At 38.9% G+C, this 18,922-nt stretch overlaps 1 protein-coding gene across 3 annotated transcripts in view; it reads right to left on the reverse strand.

Moving 5' to 3' along the window:
- LOC127991207 (zinc finger and BTB domain-containing protein 20-like) overlaps positions 1-18,922 on the reverse strand; it is a 53,653-nt gene that overhangs the window by 31,830 nt on the left and 2,901 nt on the right. Inside the window, exon 2 of one of the 3 annotated variants that reach the window (XM_052591559.1) lies at positions 9,179-9,290. The exons of the other annotated variants lie outside the window; for them this stretch is intronic. The gene's annotated coding sequence lies outside the window, so the exon portion shown is untranslated. The remainder of the gene's footprint in view (positions 1-9,178; positions 9,291-18,922) is intronic. 3 annotated transcript variants of the gene reach the window in all.

Genomic DNA, 18,922 nt, shown 5'->3' on the forward strand with positions numbered 1-18,922 from the left:
ATTTTTATTGGCCTCTTTCAAAGATAAATAAATCAATCAAGATGGAGGGCTGTACAGTGTCATAAGTCGTGTCTGTGATGAGAGCCATTCAGGCTGGTGTGTACACCTTGTTCTCTTTGCCAGACCACACCATATTTGCCTGATAGCTGAGAGAGTAACCAGTAACCGTCAACGCGTGCCAGGTGCCAAACCTCCCCCTAACTCACCAAACCCGCTCGCTAATCAGCCTAACAACCACGCCAACACATTATATGATCATGTGAAAAAACACGATTGAGATCAAATCTCAGACAATCTACTTATTTCACCCGGTAGAAATCTAAAGAAACCTGTAGAACTCGTCTGTCTTTAATCTATTTTTAAATTAATGAGCAACGTTTGTCATAACGCTTGTTTGCTTTGCTTCTCATTGTATTTGTGCTTTGATGCATATCAAAATGTATGGTCTATACATTTGTCAAAAAGAGCAGTAAGCAAAAGAGCACAGTGTATTCTGTGACCTGTAGCAACTTGAATTTCCATTTTCAGTGTGACAAATGAATCACAAGAAAGTCACATTTTTAATTTTTTGTGTTTTTTTTTTTGTAGTATGTTTTAACATAGTTATGTGTTACGTACCACAATTTCAAATCTATCTTTGTGTAAGGCCCATACTTTACACAAGTACATGCATGCAAACTCACTTTTGTTGCATTTGGAAATGCTCAGACCGCGGTGAAATGCAATGCAAGTATGTGTTGCATTCACTACAGCTGACATTATCACACCCTTGAGACTGTGAATTTGTTACTATCACAGCAATGTAAGAGCACACAGTCTGCACAAAAACAATCAAATCTGTCCCTGCGTTCAGTTTCATTCTACTCGTGTCACTGGAAATCTCTCCGTCAAAATAAATGATGCTCCGCCCCTCTGGACTGTACAGACCCCCTTAAGACCTGACCTTACACGGACACATCTCACAACAGCACAGACATTCATAATCAACACAATTATACCATATCTTCCTGCAACACTAGGACATTTAAGAACATGAGCACTGAAAGTCTTCAGTAGATCGAAGCTGCACTGACCTCGGTCAGGTCACTCATCATCACCGAACCTCACAGATTGATCTTATTACGATGCACTTGATTATTAATGTGATGTACAATACTCAGACATACAGTAATAGGCACTCATTCTCCTGAGTTGTTATTTCTCATTGTTACACCTGTGAAGTGCTAGCCTATGCTTTACTGGAATTAGTGCCCTTGCATTACAACCACAAAAGATATCCTCATCATACTGATGCAACTGCACAGGCATTGTGTAAGATAGCATTACTAAATCTTTTACTCTAACCCTCATGCTTTAATATATATCATTTAACTAAAGCTTAACATACTACCAGTTATCAAGATACATAAATACATCCATACATATGTAAATGAGTTGATTTGTCATCCATTATCCTTGTTTGTAATGCCATGAATGGTCTGTTGTATATATATCAACATGTTTTGGTGCAACGGATGGCTATGACTTGTTATGACTAGACATTTAATACAAGTTACAACACTGCCGAACCGGAAAAAAAATTCTCAACGTATGAAAATAAGCAGATGACTAACTTTATGCTATGCAATGGCAGTGGTTTGATCATGGCCCAAAAATGTGTTGTCGATTCCAGGAAAAAGAAAAACGATGCTTTACGAAGTGGCAACGAATCTTAGTTCTGAGCATAGTGTGGATGGCAAATGAACAGAGGTTTCCAACACTTCTTGTTGTTGGTGTTAAGTGTGGAGCTAATGTTCACACACACTGATGCTAACACACGGTGATTGTGTCAACCATAAACCACCGTCAAAATACACCGGGATCATCTGGAATAAAAAAACAATACGCAATTGTCAGCTTACTGTAAATTTGACAATTTATGAAGAAAACTAAGTAGTGAAAACTAGTTTCTGCACATTGCTATGCGGTCGCCGGTCTCTAGATAAGGGTCAGATCACTCTTTTGTAAGATTCTCCAAGAAATGTCCTTCAGCATAAAAAGAGTACTTGTGCACTTTTTACAGGAATATTATACTTAAAAATACATACTTAAGTGCAAACTGAATAGAATGGTTTCAGACACTTAAAAAAAACATCTTTATGTGTGTTTTCATAATTACTTTAAAATATGGTGTTCTTCTGAATGTAATAACCTGCATTTATGATCAATTACAAATATCCTTTGATGTTATTTCTATTGAAACTTGCCATGCATTTAAATATATGTGTACATTTAAAATTATAACTTTTATTTTTATTAAGTACATAGACATGTATATGTTTTTGTAGTATACTTATCATGAAACAAATGTATTTCAACTACATTTTAGTACATTTATTAGTCATTTTATTATTATTTTTTTACTAGGGACACTAAATTTAAAATTATAATGTTATAGTTCTTTACATGTGTTCATTGAAACTTATAGGTGTACACACACACACACACACACACACACACTTTTTTTCACCTCAAGCTACTATATCACTTTCCACTGCATATAGCCTAGCTGTAGCCTGATCTTTTGTTCTTAGTTACAGACGTGAAAAATGACACTTATGCAGATTCCTGCTAAATCCATCCCAACAGCTCTAAAATATAAATATTATTATAGGCTTACCATAGTCAAAGCAAGATGGTTTTATCATGTACTTGCTCTTTTTTATTTTTATTTCGTTATATCCGAGTGAAAAACATTACAGTGTACCATTAAATTACCTTAAATATAATTAATATATATGCAAGTACATTTTTTTAATAAGTTTAAGATTTTAAGTGCATTACAAGTGTGCATTTCATACAAATAAGCACTTCTTTTTCAGATGAAATCATTTGAGTAATTCCAACCACTTGAACAGGTAATATCATACCTCATTATCATTCATGTTCATACTGTATACGATCCATATGTTAAAGGGGTGAGACACCATTGACTGGTGACACGCTCACATGATGCTGATGTGGTCATGAAACATATTGTTTGCGTATGTTTTTAAATATTGTGGTTTAAAAGTGATTGAAGCCGTTCAAATGCAATCAGCAGCGAAAGAGAGCTCACTTGGCTGTATGCACGTGAAGACAGGCCTGGAACAGTTAAATACACACACAGCAATGTAGGTCACAGCTGAGAGAAGACAACACGTGTGTGACAGTACACTGGATCCAGGAAGCTCTTAAAGTGACAGCAGTCTAATACTAGAAGATCTCTCACTGCTCTCGACTAAATCACATGTGTCACTTTAATAAGAAGAACTTCATGCAATGTATGTAGCATTTCTTATTTATTTGATCGACTGTAGTTGAAAGAACCTAAGTAACTGAGAAACTAAGGAAAAGTACTGGTATCTTGATAAAGGATTTTGTCATATTGCTCACCCCTAGTTTGTGCACCCCTATTTATGCACAGGTTTTATACAATGATCATATTTGTGCCCAACATTGCCATGTGCTATTCTGCAGACACTGTATCTGTAATGACGTTATTCATATAATCTCCATCAGAATACTCATTCATTGACAACAGCGTGCTAACAAGACCCCAAAAGGTGACGAATTAACGCTAATGTATTCCAAGATACATACTGTACTGCATATATTGTGTGCGCATCCCTTTGATCACCAGCCACACTGCCAGAAATACATGCATATGAATATAAATGGCAGAGAACAGAGGCCATGATCAAAGCCATGTTCTGGGTATAAAGCGGTGCTTTGTCTATACCATGCAGCATGACAAACAGTGCAGACAATCAACACTTCATGCATATTGATACGGGGAGAGGAGGTAAATGTTTCCTGATAAACACACACACACACACACATGCGTGATGCAGGACTTCGAGGAAACCAGCTCATTAGGGCACATACTACCAAGATCTTTCAAAAGCCTTTTAGGGGCACATTAGATGTAACGGACATAAAAGCTTCACAAAACACTCCATTAGCCTCTCAAATATTTCATATATTTTGTGAAGTGTAACACTACATGCTAAGTGGACGCCCACTTTTTGGGTGGCCTTGGTTTTGCAAGTATTTTTCTGGATTTCTAAAAATTCTTCGAAAAAAGCGTCCTAAGCCTTGAACCAAACCATTCAGCTCTGAAATGAAGCACGACACGACCGACTACGATTTGAAGCACAGACGTATGAAAATCAGAACAAACCTCATAACTGCGTATTTTATTTGAGGACAGAATTAACTACTTCTCACATGAAGCATTGTGAATGACCTGCTTTAATCAAAGACGACAGCACAATATAAAACGACTGATTATAAGGAAATAAAAAACTATATTAGTTATTAATTGTTATTTCTGTAAGTTTAACCCTTGTGTAAAAAAGAGCATTTAACTGTATTGAATGTGCACTCGTAGTGTACTTTAAATCTTAAAAGGATATTGAAAAAAAATACTGCAGATAATATAATATTAATCAAATAAAAAGCCACTTAAGTGCACTGGAAGGAAGTGAATGTTTTATGAATGTTTCTTCTTACACGTGTACGTTTAACAGTACACGCATCGATGTTCACTAACTGTTATTCTTCTGAGCACATGCATAACACTTGATTATATATTTACATATGACATGCACATTTCAACTGAGTCACTTACTGTAAGAGAGTGTGTGTACTTGTTTGCTTTTCTCACACGGGTATAAGAAAATATTTAGCCATACACAAAGAGTTAAAGGGTATTTCAAGAGTGCAGCGAGGACAACTCAATTATATCATTTGCTTTTAATATAAGTTGTTTATTAGATTTATTTCTCTTATGTAAAGGGTTAGTTGCTGAAGTTACATTCAGAACTTCAAGAATAATGACTGTGTTCTCACAGGTTTCCAGACGGACTCTGTCTGCTCCGCCAGACGGGTTCAAACAAACAGCACAACGCTTTAAAGCATCACAGAGCCACAGCGTTTGGAGTCGTCTCTGCATAATAAGCACGGAGAGAAGTATTTTAAAGACATTTTACTTGGGGAACCTGGTGTATTGATGCTGTGACATCATTTCTATAATTCTGGGACACGCTGGAGATCTGAGAGTTTAGTTTCTCTGATGAACATCGCTGGAATCTCAGAGTGATCGCAGGTGAAGTGAGGTAACAAGAGTGCAAGGAAACTGAACGTGAAGACCTGCTCCCAGAGATCACCCCACACACACACACACACACACACACACCGTTCCCCTCCTTTCCGCCTGGCCCACAGTGTGTGCACAGCAGCCGTCTGCTACCTGCCCAGAATTATAATCAGTCCCGGGGTCTGTCTGCCCCCCTCCTCCCCGTCTCCCTCAGACTCGCTCCACCCCCTCGCTCACCCCTCCGTCTCCCGCCCTGCCTCGGACGAAAGGGGCCGATGATCCTTCAAAATTAATTAGATCCCTCCCCACCCCCTTCTTCCGGAAAAAAACCCTCCACATTAGCACCCCACTCCACCCCTTCACCACCCTCGTTTTGCCTCTCCCAAAAATCTCTAATCTTAGAAGGGAATCTGCTCCATGTGGCTCTGTACGTCTGTCACTCAGTAACACACACGGTCAGTCCGTCCCCAGAGGTCAGTGTGTGTGTGAGAGACGCTCAGACGGCCGTGCCCCGCTGCAGTGACAAAGAGCACCGGATAATAACAGACAGGCAGACAGGAAGAGGGAGAGAGACGCTGAAAGTCAGGTTAATCACAGAGCCGGCCATCTCAGAACGCATGAAATCATTTTTATCAGGGGGGAAAACAAAAGACAGAGAGGGAGGCAAGGCAAGAAAAAGGTGAGGGTGGGGTGTCGGGCAAAGAGAGAGAGAGGGGGGGCTTTCTGGGAAAGGATGTCAAGCATCTGAATAATATAAATCTCAAATATGCAAATGTGACTTACAATGCTCGGCATTCACACATTGTCCTTTGCCTCTGAGTCTGCTCTTTAATGGCACACAGCAGAAACAATAAGAGCGATAGAGCGAGAGAGAGAGAGAGAGAGAGGTGCCGAGGATTTATTTATAACGCCACCAAACTATATTGGTATAAAACCTACATGAATATATTAATGATGCTGAATGCAGTGTTGACCTGCTTTACTCTGCACATACTAAGAGCTGTTAATAGCCAGCAACACACACGTCCTAGCATCACATCACTCTCAGTGAAAATATGCCCAAAAACCACAAAAACTAACTTAGAGGAAGCAAGAGAGGGACCGGGCAAGAAGCGAAACTGACAGTGTCTGTCTTGTGTAGATTTGGGCAGCACAAGAATAATTGTGACCCAGTGAATCACTGATACTCTGTGACACACTTTTCCTTGCTCGTAGCTTTGAGCCGAGGTCAGAGAGACATACTCAATGTTATCAGACTGATCAATGCTAACACTTTAGTAAAGCATGCATATTATTAACATATTGGCTGTTTATTAATACTTATAAAACACATATACTGCATATTCTACAACCCTAATCCTACCAATACATAAACTTAACAACTCCCTTACTAACTGTTAATAAGCAGCGATTAAGAGTTTATTGAGGCAAAAGTCATAGTTAATGGTTTCTTAATAGCAAGTATTGGACCTAAAAATAAAGTGTGACCGTTTAATATACTTTTCTGTTTTCTAATATTTTTAAAAATAAGTGTTTTTCACAAATCCAGCTATTTCGCGTCAGTCTTAATTGCTGTAAAATATAATGTACCGCACACAGTGGGGTTCAAAATTTGGAAAATCTTACAGCAACCTAGAAAATAAACAGTAATAATAAAAAAAATGGATTCTGGAAAGAACAAAGAAACCTTATGATAAATGTGTGACACTGACAACATGAATCCTCAGAATCTGCTCAAACCCGTCAGCTTTACATGCCGTCATTAAAGAAACACCAAACACTAAATCAGCGTGAATTTCAAGCTATTGTTATTAAATTACATAAAATACAATAAATAAAAAAATAATTCAAATAAATAAATAGATAGAAGCTTGTTTGTGAATAAGGGGCATCATACCCTAGAGTTCAGACACTGCTTGTTGGACAGGGTTTAAACAGCAGTCTTCTCATTCATCCTCCGTCCTCCAGTCATACCATCAGTCAAGTCTACAGTACAAACTGTACCTTCAGGGCTACATCATACACTTAAAGGCGCATCTTTGTCCCTTATTCACCCACAAAAGGTGCATTTCAGTTCCTTAAGGGTGAACATCACTACTATAGGGTACTAATATGCTCTGTTGGGTGGCCTTTTCCAGGTGATGATGTTGTAGCCCTAAAGGTATAACTGATGCACTTTTTTCTGAGTATATAAGATACTACATATCTGATTCCTGAATTACAATACTGGTTTCCAGAGGTGAAGCCCACACCTGAGACGTGTTTGTGCTCTCTTACACCTAACCCTCTCTCTCTCTCTCAGTTTATAGTTTATTTAACTCTTCATAACTTCAGTAAATCATTAGTCAACCTGATGCTGTTCTAAAACCATATTAGACTACATTATTACCTTATACCTTATTTTACTAATTTTTTCGGATCACAAAAGAAGACATTATAAAAACATAAAAAAAAGGTTTTGATGAATTGTAACCATCTTAAATTTTTTTCACATAAAGGATACAAATGTCGTAAAATTAACCCATTCCACTCGTTCTATGTTCCAAGTGTTCTTAATGGGTTTGGCGAAACACAAAACACAAATGTAACCTATTATGAAGCGAAAGTCTCCCGTCTCTGCATTCGTGAGTTTGTATGAGCAGACAATCACACGAGCGAATCATTCTGAAACATCCAGACATATAAAATCATGACACGTATGGCCAAACTTTATTTCTCTGAGGTTAATAACACATTGTGAGACATCACTCACTTCAGTTCATCACGATCTCCCGTTAATACATGACTCTCTCTGCATTTATCCATCTCTTATTCACATCGTATCGTAAAGGATTCTCCATCCTGCAGAACTCGGCACTGGACAAAACTTGAGCGGTGTGTGAGCATTTGACGCTCTCCAGAACACAAAAACACACGAGCGTTTGCCAAATATGTTTTTTCAGCATCAGATGGGTCCCTGATTCCCCGGGGCCCGAAGCAGCTGCTTATCGTTCTTACTGGTTAAATCCAGCCCTGCTTGTATCGCTAAACAGCCCTGTAAAACTCAACTTACCTGCAATTTATAAACTAGATGATAGTATGCCGTCAAGAATAACTAAACGACCAATCAGTTTCAGGATTTAATCACACACCTCACAGTCAGGTTTGCATTAAAACACCTACACAAGGAAACACGCAGCAACATGCTCTTGCTATTTGTGGAAAATAATAACTACATACATTAAGAAAAACTGTTTTGTATCATTTTTTTTAATTAACTGTTAAGAAGAGGTGACATTTAAATCAAGAGAAAGATTTATATCCTGACCACAGGCAGAGAATTGTCTCTATATTTTGAAAAGGCTCCCCATGTTCCTTAGTCAATCTGAAATCAACACACACACACACACACACGCTCATCATGAGATATTAGGAACAATGGCTGCACACACACACACACACACACACACACACACTCTCTCTCTCTGCCGAGGTGATGGTAAACTCTGCCTTAGGTTAGAGGAGTAAATTATGTTAGCATATAAATGCAGACCAGACTGCATGAGAACACAAAGACAGACAGTCCTAATGAATAAAATATCACTTCTGTCTTTTCTTTTCTTTTGTCCTTTTTTTTTTGGTCATGATTTTGTGCAATACAAACATTCCTCAGCAAGCTAAAACAGCGGACTGTTACTGGTCGCTGAATGAGATGGCAGAATATGTGCCGTCCTCCTGACGCTTTCATCATTCATTATTTATTCATTTATTTAGCAAGCGTTCATTTGGAGCTGAATAGACGGCTTCACTAAATGTAGTGCAACTGCTTTTGGGAACCCTTTTAACGGGCAACAAATGCACAAATCGAGTACAGGATGCACATTAATGTAGCATAAATAAATCAAGAAAGAAAAGTGTGTGATTGTTTGCTGAGAAATCCTTTGCTTTTACACCAAGCTGAACGTATTTAAAGCATTCAAACGCCAAACAAAGTGAGAAGCAGGATTCCTACATAATAACACGAACGTAAGCTGCACAGAAATAATGGCATAAACAACTACGGGAAAAGACCATCCCGACCTGTTCAGACCGATCCCAGCGTGCATGGCCACTCCGTCTGCATCTTCAATGTCTCAAATATGTTTGCTGGTTTATTCGGACACACTCTTCTTCTGTGTCGTCTTCTCAGAGGCTGATTTTTCAAATGTGATTCCGGCACGTGAAAAACAAGGAAGTGAAATACAGTGAGTCGAATGCCTCGACTTCCTTTACAACAACACGCCTGCCCTGACCTGAAACGACCCCGCGCTCTTCAGGCAGAGCGCCAACAAAGTCTTCCGGAGAAAAGCGTAAATAGTGTGTTTATGGCCTTCTGCCATCTAATCGTAAAGTTTAGCATGTTCCTGCTTCATCTGAAGCTCTTGTTCTTGCGTGTAAGTCAGATCAGTGATACTCTGCTGTTTATAATAGAGTTCACCGTCGGTCTGCGATACTTCACCATCTTCTGCTGAAACACAGTACGGATTATTCTTTTTTTTTTTGGTTTATTTGTTGACTGACATTTGTGTTTCTGAATATTGGGAACGCTAAATGGCACTTCTGAGTCACCACATATTAACAATCAGATTTCTCCCTCTTTCGTGCATATTACTGCTGTTCAGTCAAATGCCATAAACACATGTTAGCACATATAGACGTCTCTAAAGGACCAACCTGTGTCGTATTTGAATCAGAAACACATTTATTTAGCATTATTTTACACATCAACACCCGAGGACAGTAAGAACAGTAGCTCTGTTTCCGTATTAGTGATATTGGCATCTAGAGATTGTGCTTCTTCACATGCTTTACTGAAATAGTATGACACACATTTTCCAAACAGCACATTAAATACACTTGAAAACATCAATTTGAATAAATATCTCACGCATCACACACTTGGGAAATAACTAATTCCATACCATTTGCCCCCTTCATTAAAGTGTAAATCCCTCTGTTCATTTCTATTAGTCATTATGCATATTGCCACATTTAAATGCACCTCTTCAGTCATTTTTAATAACTGTAGTCACACCGCATTATATTTTGTGTAAAATTGTAGGAGTGTAAAAGAGCCCTGTGACAGCCATTTTTTAGTGAATGTCACCAGGATATTTTTGAGATGGAAGATTTGACTGTGCATGTGACGGGCTTCACAATTATTCGAACCCCGGAGCAGATATTGGTGCAATTACAGTCTTATCATGATGGTACAGATGTCCATGGCAACTGGCAAACTAAAAAAGAATGAAAGAATGAAAGAAAGAAAGAAAATCAGCAAAAGGAGGACAGCCGTGTAAAAACAGGAGGTGTTGAGAATCCTTCCTAAGATCAGATAGTGCTTCAGGTCATTGATTGCATTTAGTCGTGTCGATTAATCGTCAAAATACCGAAGTGCCGCATTTCATGGTCAAGAATCTATGAAACGCATTATTAGACTGTTTTCTAAGGCTGCACAAAATATTAAAACCATTTAAAAATCATAATAAGTGCTATTATGATTTCAACAGGTCTGTGATTTAATGAAATAAGCATGCACCGCGGGTTTAAGCTGGGCTTTATTTCGATGCGTGTATGTCCAGGTAAACGCTGCTCCGCACAAACAGTCATCATTTTACATCCAGCTCTGCATGTGCTGTGAGTCTGATTATAACATGTGCATCTGATTTATTACCTCCACCAACACAGGAGAACATATCATGATCTTCCTAAATATGCTTACTGCTCATCACGACTTCAAAATATTTTATTTAGAGTTTGCATGTGCCGATTTCCACACACAAGACATTTCTGAATGTGCATTTCTGTCAAAGAAGTGAGCAAATATGAAAGAGTAAGTGGACCTTTGCATTAAATGTTGTTTAGTCAGGATTTGATCGTGCTGTAAAGTGTAAAAACAGGTAAAAACTATTTTTACACAATTAGATTTAAGACACATTATAAATTAAATGTGTCCTTTTATTATTGCTTGAACAAAGTTCTGCACGTTTCTTTGAGAAATTTAATATAACACAAAATAATATACTAATATAGCACTTGCATGTCATTGCTGTGTTGTTGGTTTGATTGCTTCTATTATAATGTAAATGTAAATAACAAAACAAGAGAAACCTTTGAAAACAAGCCCCAAATCAATAAATAAGTAACACAGTAAAATGAATCTCCTCATAGAAACAAAATAAGGCTCTGTCTGTGCTGCGTTTTAATCATGATCCATACATGCAATATGAACAGTTTTTAATCTAAATTAGATTTTATAGATTCCAGATTTAAAGCAGAAACTGAATGGTTTGACTTCAGTTTCGTGAAACTAATCATGAACTTTGATATGCTTTATACATAAATACCATCTTAACTTTTCTAAAGACAGTAAGTTCCTCTCAGACATACTAATATAATAATAGAATAATAATAATAATAGAAGCTAATGCTAACCGTTTAGTTGTTGTTCTAGACTACTCTTGAATGTAACTCAGCCGTTCAGAAATAATGCCTATAACGTACTGATTCTTCTTTCCTTCTTTGTTGAACAATGGTATTGTTTTTTCCAGTGAAGTATCTCCAGTCTGCCAAATCTCCAGTGTCATAATAAAAGGCCTTTAAAAACCTTACGTCGTCAGATTAATAACCACGTTTCATAAGTTAAAACAGCCAACCGTTTCACAAGACTCGCACAGAAACTGCCAGAATCTCATGAATGCTTTTCACCTTCTCAATGGAAAGAAGTGCAAGTGTGAATAAGAAAATAATAATAATCAAACCTGGGGGGGGGGGGGGGTGCAAATCAATAATGAGGACCATATTGGCAGACAAACATGAAAAAACACAAACGTTTTCATTAAATCGAATTACAAATATTAAGTGTTGGTTGTATAACATCACACATTGGTGCACAACTTTCTATTTCCTAAGAGCTCATGTGGAATTAGAAGCAGTATTAGAAATGGCTCATGGAGAGGGTTAAAACTATTATTCTGATCATTAATCTGATATTAAATATAGATGCAAACTGCTTATCTGGTTTAAATGTAAATTATTCTTATCCCCCCCCCCCCCCAGTGCTATTAATTTACATGAAAATACATAAAATAATAAAATGTGTACATACAGTACGATGACCTGAATGGAGTGATTTCAATCCATCGTGTATGATGAACATGTTCTTAATTTCTTAATTAAAATTCATTTTGATATATTTGTGTGCATGAAGTAAAACGTCCTGATGACACACACACACAAACACACACTCACACTCACACACACACACACACACAATCACATATATTCACACATACACACACATAAACATACATATTTACTCACACACACACAAACACATATTCACTTACAAACACACTCTCTCTCTCTCTCTCTCTCTCTCTCTCTCTCTCACACACACACACACACACACACACACACAAGCCTCACTGAAAAGAATTAAATTCATGAAAGTAAATTATTATTAAGTAGTTATTAAGCATGTTTTATTATTATTTGATAGATATAAGTGAAGCAGTTTTGGTAAAACTGTATAAATATCTGAATGAAACTCAAGGTCAGTACGGATCAGTCATTTCTTCTTTATACTGGACACTCCTGGACATTTATCATTAGATGTTTTCACACAACTAACCTCTGAACTGCAGAAATGTACAACACCTGCTGTTCACCTCAGTAACGGCTTTCTGTCTTTTTACCATAAAGATATTATTCTTCCCACATCTTTGAACGGTGTGCCGTTGATCTATTTTTACTTGACTTCAAAGTGACCTGGGTTAGTGGAAGCAGCACGCAGTCATTGCGTCATCTCTGTCTGAACCGTATGAATGGCTCAAAGCAGACTTCTGGTGTGGGCGTCACACAAGCATCACTCGTTCTCCCAGCATACTCTTCCCGCTGCTCTTGCTCTACAGGATCACTGACCATCACTGTATATAAGAGGCAGCTACTGACCGAGCTACACACACCTGAAGAAGACTAGCGTCTGCTTAAATTAACAATACAGAAATAAATAAATACTCTAATGCTATCCTCATACACACACTGTATTTCAGCAGGTTCTGAAATAATAGAGTTCGATAGAATTAGGATCACTCCTATCAGCTGCTTTTTGATACGCAGGTGTGATTATTACATGATTCATCTGACAAAAAGAAAAAGATTTTTTTTTTACCATTATATTTAAAACACCCAGATCTAGAACAATAATCTTTAAACAATGTGCAAAGAAGACTTACATGTATGGTACACACTTTATACAATAGAAACACACATAAACATACATATTTACTCACACACATGCACATCTCTCTCTCACACACAGACACACACACACATACTGTAATTATTCACACACACACACACACACACACACACACACACACACACACATTTGTTTTTGTGAAAAGTGTGTTCATCCCATAGGTGTAATGGTTTTTATACTGTACAAACTGTATATTCTATGTCCCTTCACCAACCCTACACCTAACCCTAACCCTCACAGGAAACTTTGTGCATTTTTACTTTCTCAAAAAAACTCATTCTGTATGATTTATAAGCATTTTGAAAAATGGGGACATGGGTTATGTCCTCATAAGTCACCCTCTCCTTGTAATACCTGTGTCATACCCATGACATTATACAGAGTTGTGTCCTGATATGACACAAAAACAAGAGCACACACACACACACACACTCACACACTCTCTCTCTCTCTCTCTATATCACACACACACACACACACAGTTGTTGTAAAACTCCCGTTCCTGTTGTGCACACGTCTCTTGGCCTGTGACCCCTGCTTCTATCGATCACAATCCTTCATTGTTATTCAGTGTTAATCTCAATACTAGCTACTCAACAGTGACTCACAGTAGTCTGATTAATATCAGGCTTTGTTCTGTGCTTGACTGACTAGAAAACACTTCAGTCACACTTCAGCTCCTGTCCCTCTGTCAAACAAGCGTCCTGCACACAGGTACACACACTAACATGATCTGATAATAACAACGTACACACACTACACCTGCATTCCTCTGGGAGGGGACAGATATAACATGCTGTAGAATTAGCACTACAAAATAAAAACGTTTCCATATTCTCTGCTTCTGCCAGTTAGTGAGGAAACTGTAGATTTAAAAACATCTCTAAAACTGTGTTAGATGACCAGCAAACCGTTCACACACTTGTCCCTCTGCCAAACTGCCTTGGCAACAATATCCGTCCTGGCAACAGGTATGAACACCTATGCACACCGTTCTCAAGGCCGTCCCTACTTCACAACATTCAGAAGCTTTCTTCAGCTCTGCAGCTGTCCTCTTTCAGCTGGCCCAGTTCATACAGCCACATTAAAACCTCAAGCGCTCCTTCCAGAATGGCCACATCATACAGAGAAGGATACACAACACCTGGAGAGAGACACGGCAATAACGTGAGGATCGCTCCTCCTCTGAACCAGACACCGGACACAGACCAGTGTGCTCGGACCAAACACACACACAGAGAGACAGAGACACACACACACACACACAGGGAGAGAGAGACAGAGACACACACACAGAGACAGAGACAGAGACACACACACACACACACACAGAGACAGAGACACACACACACACAGACACACACACAGACACACACACAGACACACGCACACACACACACACACACACACACAGACACACACACACACAGAGACACACACACACACACACAGACGCACACACACACACACACACACACACACACACTCACACAGTGATCCTGTTTAAAGCCAGGGTCTCAGGGGAAAGAATACGCCTCTAAAATATTTAGATAAAGATACACAATGGTGAGCTTCATCAGGAGGAGTCGACTCACTGGAGTTCATGAAGCTGCTGTGTAACAGCTGGAATCCTACAGGACTTCAGATCTATGCATTATTTCTTAAGCTTTATATTTCTACACCCCTTCTCTCTCTCTCTGTGTGTGTGTGTGTGAGTGTGTGTGCGAGCATACATCCGATGACAGTTGTTGTCTTCCCAGAAACATGATACATTATATATTTGTCCCGCCAGATCCTGCAGTGTTTTGTGCAGCGCGCCACCAACCGTCTTCACAAACCAGTCGTTGCCAGGAACAATAAAGTCTTGTTAACAATGTGGAGCGGTGAATGTTCAACAGCATTTACAGTTACAGCCTTTACTCGACTCCTCGTTCTGTTAGTCTACGCACCCGTTAAACTGAACACGTTCGGAGCTGCCCTGGTCTCTGAAATGGAGGACGTTAACTGTGCTCCCTCCCTCGCCTCCGTCAGGCCCTCTTCTACAGCCCGGTGTAAACAAATACGAAGTAAACTCAGAGAGACACAGAGAGAGAGAGAGAACTCTTTCAGCTCTCTTTTACAAACCATTTCCAGATATTTTCCTCCCCGAGACTTGTAGAGAACCATATGAGCGCCGGGGTTAGCTGAGGACACCAAAGCACCTTGGCACACATACAACTTCCCTGTTCGAATCCAAGATACATTTTTCACATCAGTGAAATGCCTGTGTACTCGTTTATGCATTTAAAGAGACACGCTGAAAAGATCCAGGCGATGTGCGTGCCGTACCAAATAAAATATAGGAGAAAAGCACAAACAGGCTTTATTTGCATGTGCTGAAGTACAAAAACAAACTCTACGTTTGTTAGCTAGGGACAGACCTTGGGAAAGCGTGACAAAGTCGTACGGAAAATGCATTCTTACTTGTTTCACCAGCTTGACTTCAGCAAACTTTAGCAGGAGAAAAAGAGAGAAAAGATCCACCGAGTTAATGCTGCAACACATGACTGACAATTATGTATGCAAAAGGGCGGGAAAGAGCTGCTGGCACGCTCGGTGTGGAAAATCCCCATTGTACCAAAGCAGCTCTTGGTTCTGAAGTCTGCCAGGTGAGGTCTAAACTGGTTTCAGGATACATGTGGGTGTGAATGAGAGTAGCTGACACTGCCTCGTCCGGGTCATCTGAGGTCAACCTCTACAGTTCTGGGAGAACATGCATCATGGGGACGAACACATCCAACACTGATGCAGCTGCCCATCAACAGAACCAGAGACAAAGAGCGTTCCCATCACCACTGAAGCCCCGCTCGTGGTGGGAAACACGTCTGTATTAAACATGAGGATGTAAAACACACACACACACACGGAGAGAGAAGAGTCCAGCCACATTCTTTAACACAGCATGAAAGTTGAGAAATCCCTCATCAGGACTAACCTCGTCTTCAGTAAAACAGAATAGACTGTGTTCCTCTTAGATAAAGCGTAAGGGGAAGGGGATGTTCAGCACAACTGGGGAAAGTGGTGAGCTCGCTAATTCTGACAGATCTCTCAGATTAAAAACATCGCCAGCATTTACTAAAAAACACAGCCCAATCACAATCCAGTTCTCAATGCTTTCTCAGCTTGAATGGAGAATAGTGTCTCTCCGTGCATTTTCTGTCTTTGTGGGATATTACATATCTTTAAAAAAAAAAAATTTTTTTTTTTTTTATATGTTCAATATTTTAGTAAAATGGCCGAATAGAGGAGTGCGGTGTTTTTATTGTTGCAGTCCCCTGAAGAGAGCAGAGAGAATCAAAGTGTGAATGAAGCGCCTGTGTCTGTGTCTGACCATTGTTACCATGGTTTCCCCTCAGGCTGTGTCATGAGTTTAGATGCAAAACTCTCATTATACGTCAGAGAAACATCCTCGTATTAAACATCTTACAGTGAGATACAATATACTTCTCAATTCAATCTGGAATCCTGTTCGCTCTGTGATGTTCAGACTTTTTCACATATTAATGCCATTTTGTCACGTTCACATGTTACCAGTAAAGAGAGTAATCTGTTTTGGAGAATGACTCCTCCTACTGGCTATCCCCAGAACACCAGAATAAATCAAGAACTGCAGTCATGCATGTTCGCATAATTAAACCTAAGAATGGACATTGTGTTCAAATACCAGGCAACACAATATCATCTCAGGAGGGAGCGCTGCTGACCGTCCCATGGGTCAGACCGTGTGAAGGCCTCCAGAGCAATACAGATCTGAATAATCAAACTGATCATTGTTACGATATGAAATATGTACGTGTTGCAACTACATTAAAGAAAGCAGAGCCAAAAGGTCAAATGCCTATAATAGGCTACATGAGATATTAATACCCTCCCTTACTGTCAATACTACCTTCCAGAAGAGTATTTGGACATTAGTGTGAGCTGAGGTATCAGAATGTAAGAGTTTCAGTTCCTGCCAGTGTCTGTCTCAAACTCTGTGCACACTGACCCTTGCTCTGCATGTTGTTCAACACTCAAACCCAGGTTTATATTCATGCACTGGTCTTTATAACATACAGCAGGCCTCGTTCTCTATTTAGGACGATGATGTGCATTTGGCTCGGTTTGAGTTGCACTGAAATAAATGCCAATGTCTGACCGTAAGATTCCTTAAAGAGGAATTTACTGACTCTGACCTTGACGATTAATTACATTAGTGAAGGCTTCTGTAAGCCGACTGAGTTAGCTCTGCTCTGACCGGACAGCAAACAGCATCAACAACGGTATCAAGCGCCGATCTAAGAAGAATTAGAACGGCCTGAGGCAGACCACCCAACACAATCATTCTGATTCTCTAAACCTGTGATTCATTGTAATTGATCATTTTTCATTCTGTCGAATAATCAATTGAAACTCTTGAACAGTCTCTGGCAGTGGCATGTGAGCAGTGCGTTTGAAGCACTGTGAGGGTTTGATCTCTCCAAAATAAACAGCACACAATGCCTGCTTTTGATCTACCAGTCCCAATATTCCTAAGATCAGGATCTATTTGTTGTCCTTTGGTTACGTCTGTCATTTCCAACTCACCAAAAATAGACAAAAGAACATCTTTAACATTCTTTATAAACATTATAAATAGGAATATAAACTAACATTATAGAAGCTGCCACTATCCCAAAGTCTATATGGATTAATATACCGCATCTATCACAAGCAAAAGAAATAAATAATCATGCACAGAAATTAAAAACCACTTTGCACGTCCACAAACCATATTTATAGGTCAAGCAGCGAGAATGTAAAAAAGAACAAGAAAAAGTGTTTGAAGTCAAATATATTATGATCACAATCTTTTAACTGCTACAATAATTACTCAATGAGCTGATCGTTATAGAAACAACAATCAGATCAATAACCACATTGCTCTTTACAGCAAAAACAACAAGTAAAAAAAAAAAAAGTCATAAAAAATACACGCATGCATATTAATATTAATGTTGGGTACAGCTCCAACAGAAACAATACATTTTTGTTCTAGAGTTCTCTTAGTTAGCCTTCTGTTTATATGCTATCATTTAGGCTACAGATAAATTCACTAATAATAGCTCAATACTTACAAAAGAAGCATCAATTCACTCAAGAATGACCAGCTCTCACAGGTACACACAGGTAGACTACATAACGCCTTAAACATGTAGACAAAAGTGTCCCATATTTCCAGGAATCACACAGCTGACATGACTAAAGCTGGCTAAAGGATATACAGACATATAACACAACGGGTATTTGTGTTTGCAACACATTCAAGGAAAATTAAAAAAATAATAATAATGAAAAGTTTATTTTCGGTTTTGGTGTAGCCTATACAATCGTAAAGAAACGTAAACCATAAATCACAAGAACTTGTTCGCATGCAACAAAGCTGACAGACAAACACCTACTGTATTATTCTGTGTAAGTCAGCCATACAACTACACACCTGTTTCACTGATACACACACAGTA

This window comes from Carassius gibelio, chromosome A5 (genome assembly GCF_023724105.1).
Source record: "Carassius gibelio isolate Cgi1373 ecotype wild population from Czech Republic chromosome A5, carGib1.2-hapl.c, whole genome shotgun sequence".
In the NCBI taxonomy this organism is placed as follows: domain Eukaryota; kingdom Metazoa; phylum Chordata; class Actinopteri; order Cypriniformes; family Cyprinidae; genus Carassius; species Carassius gibelio.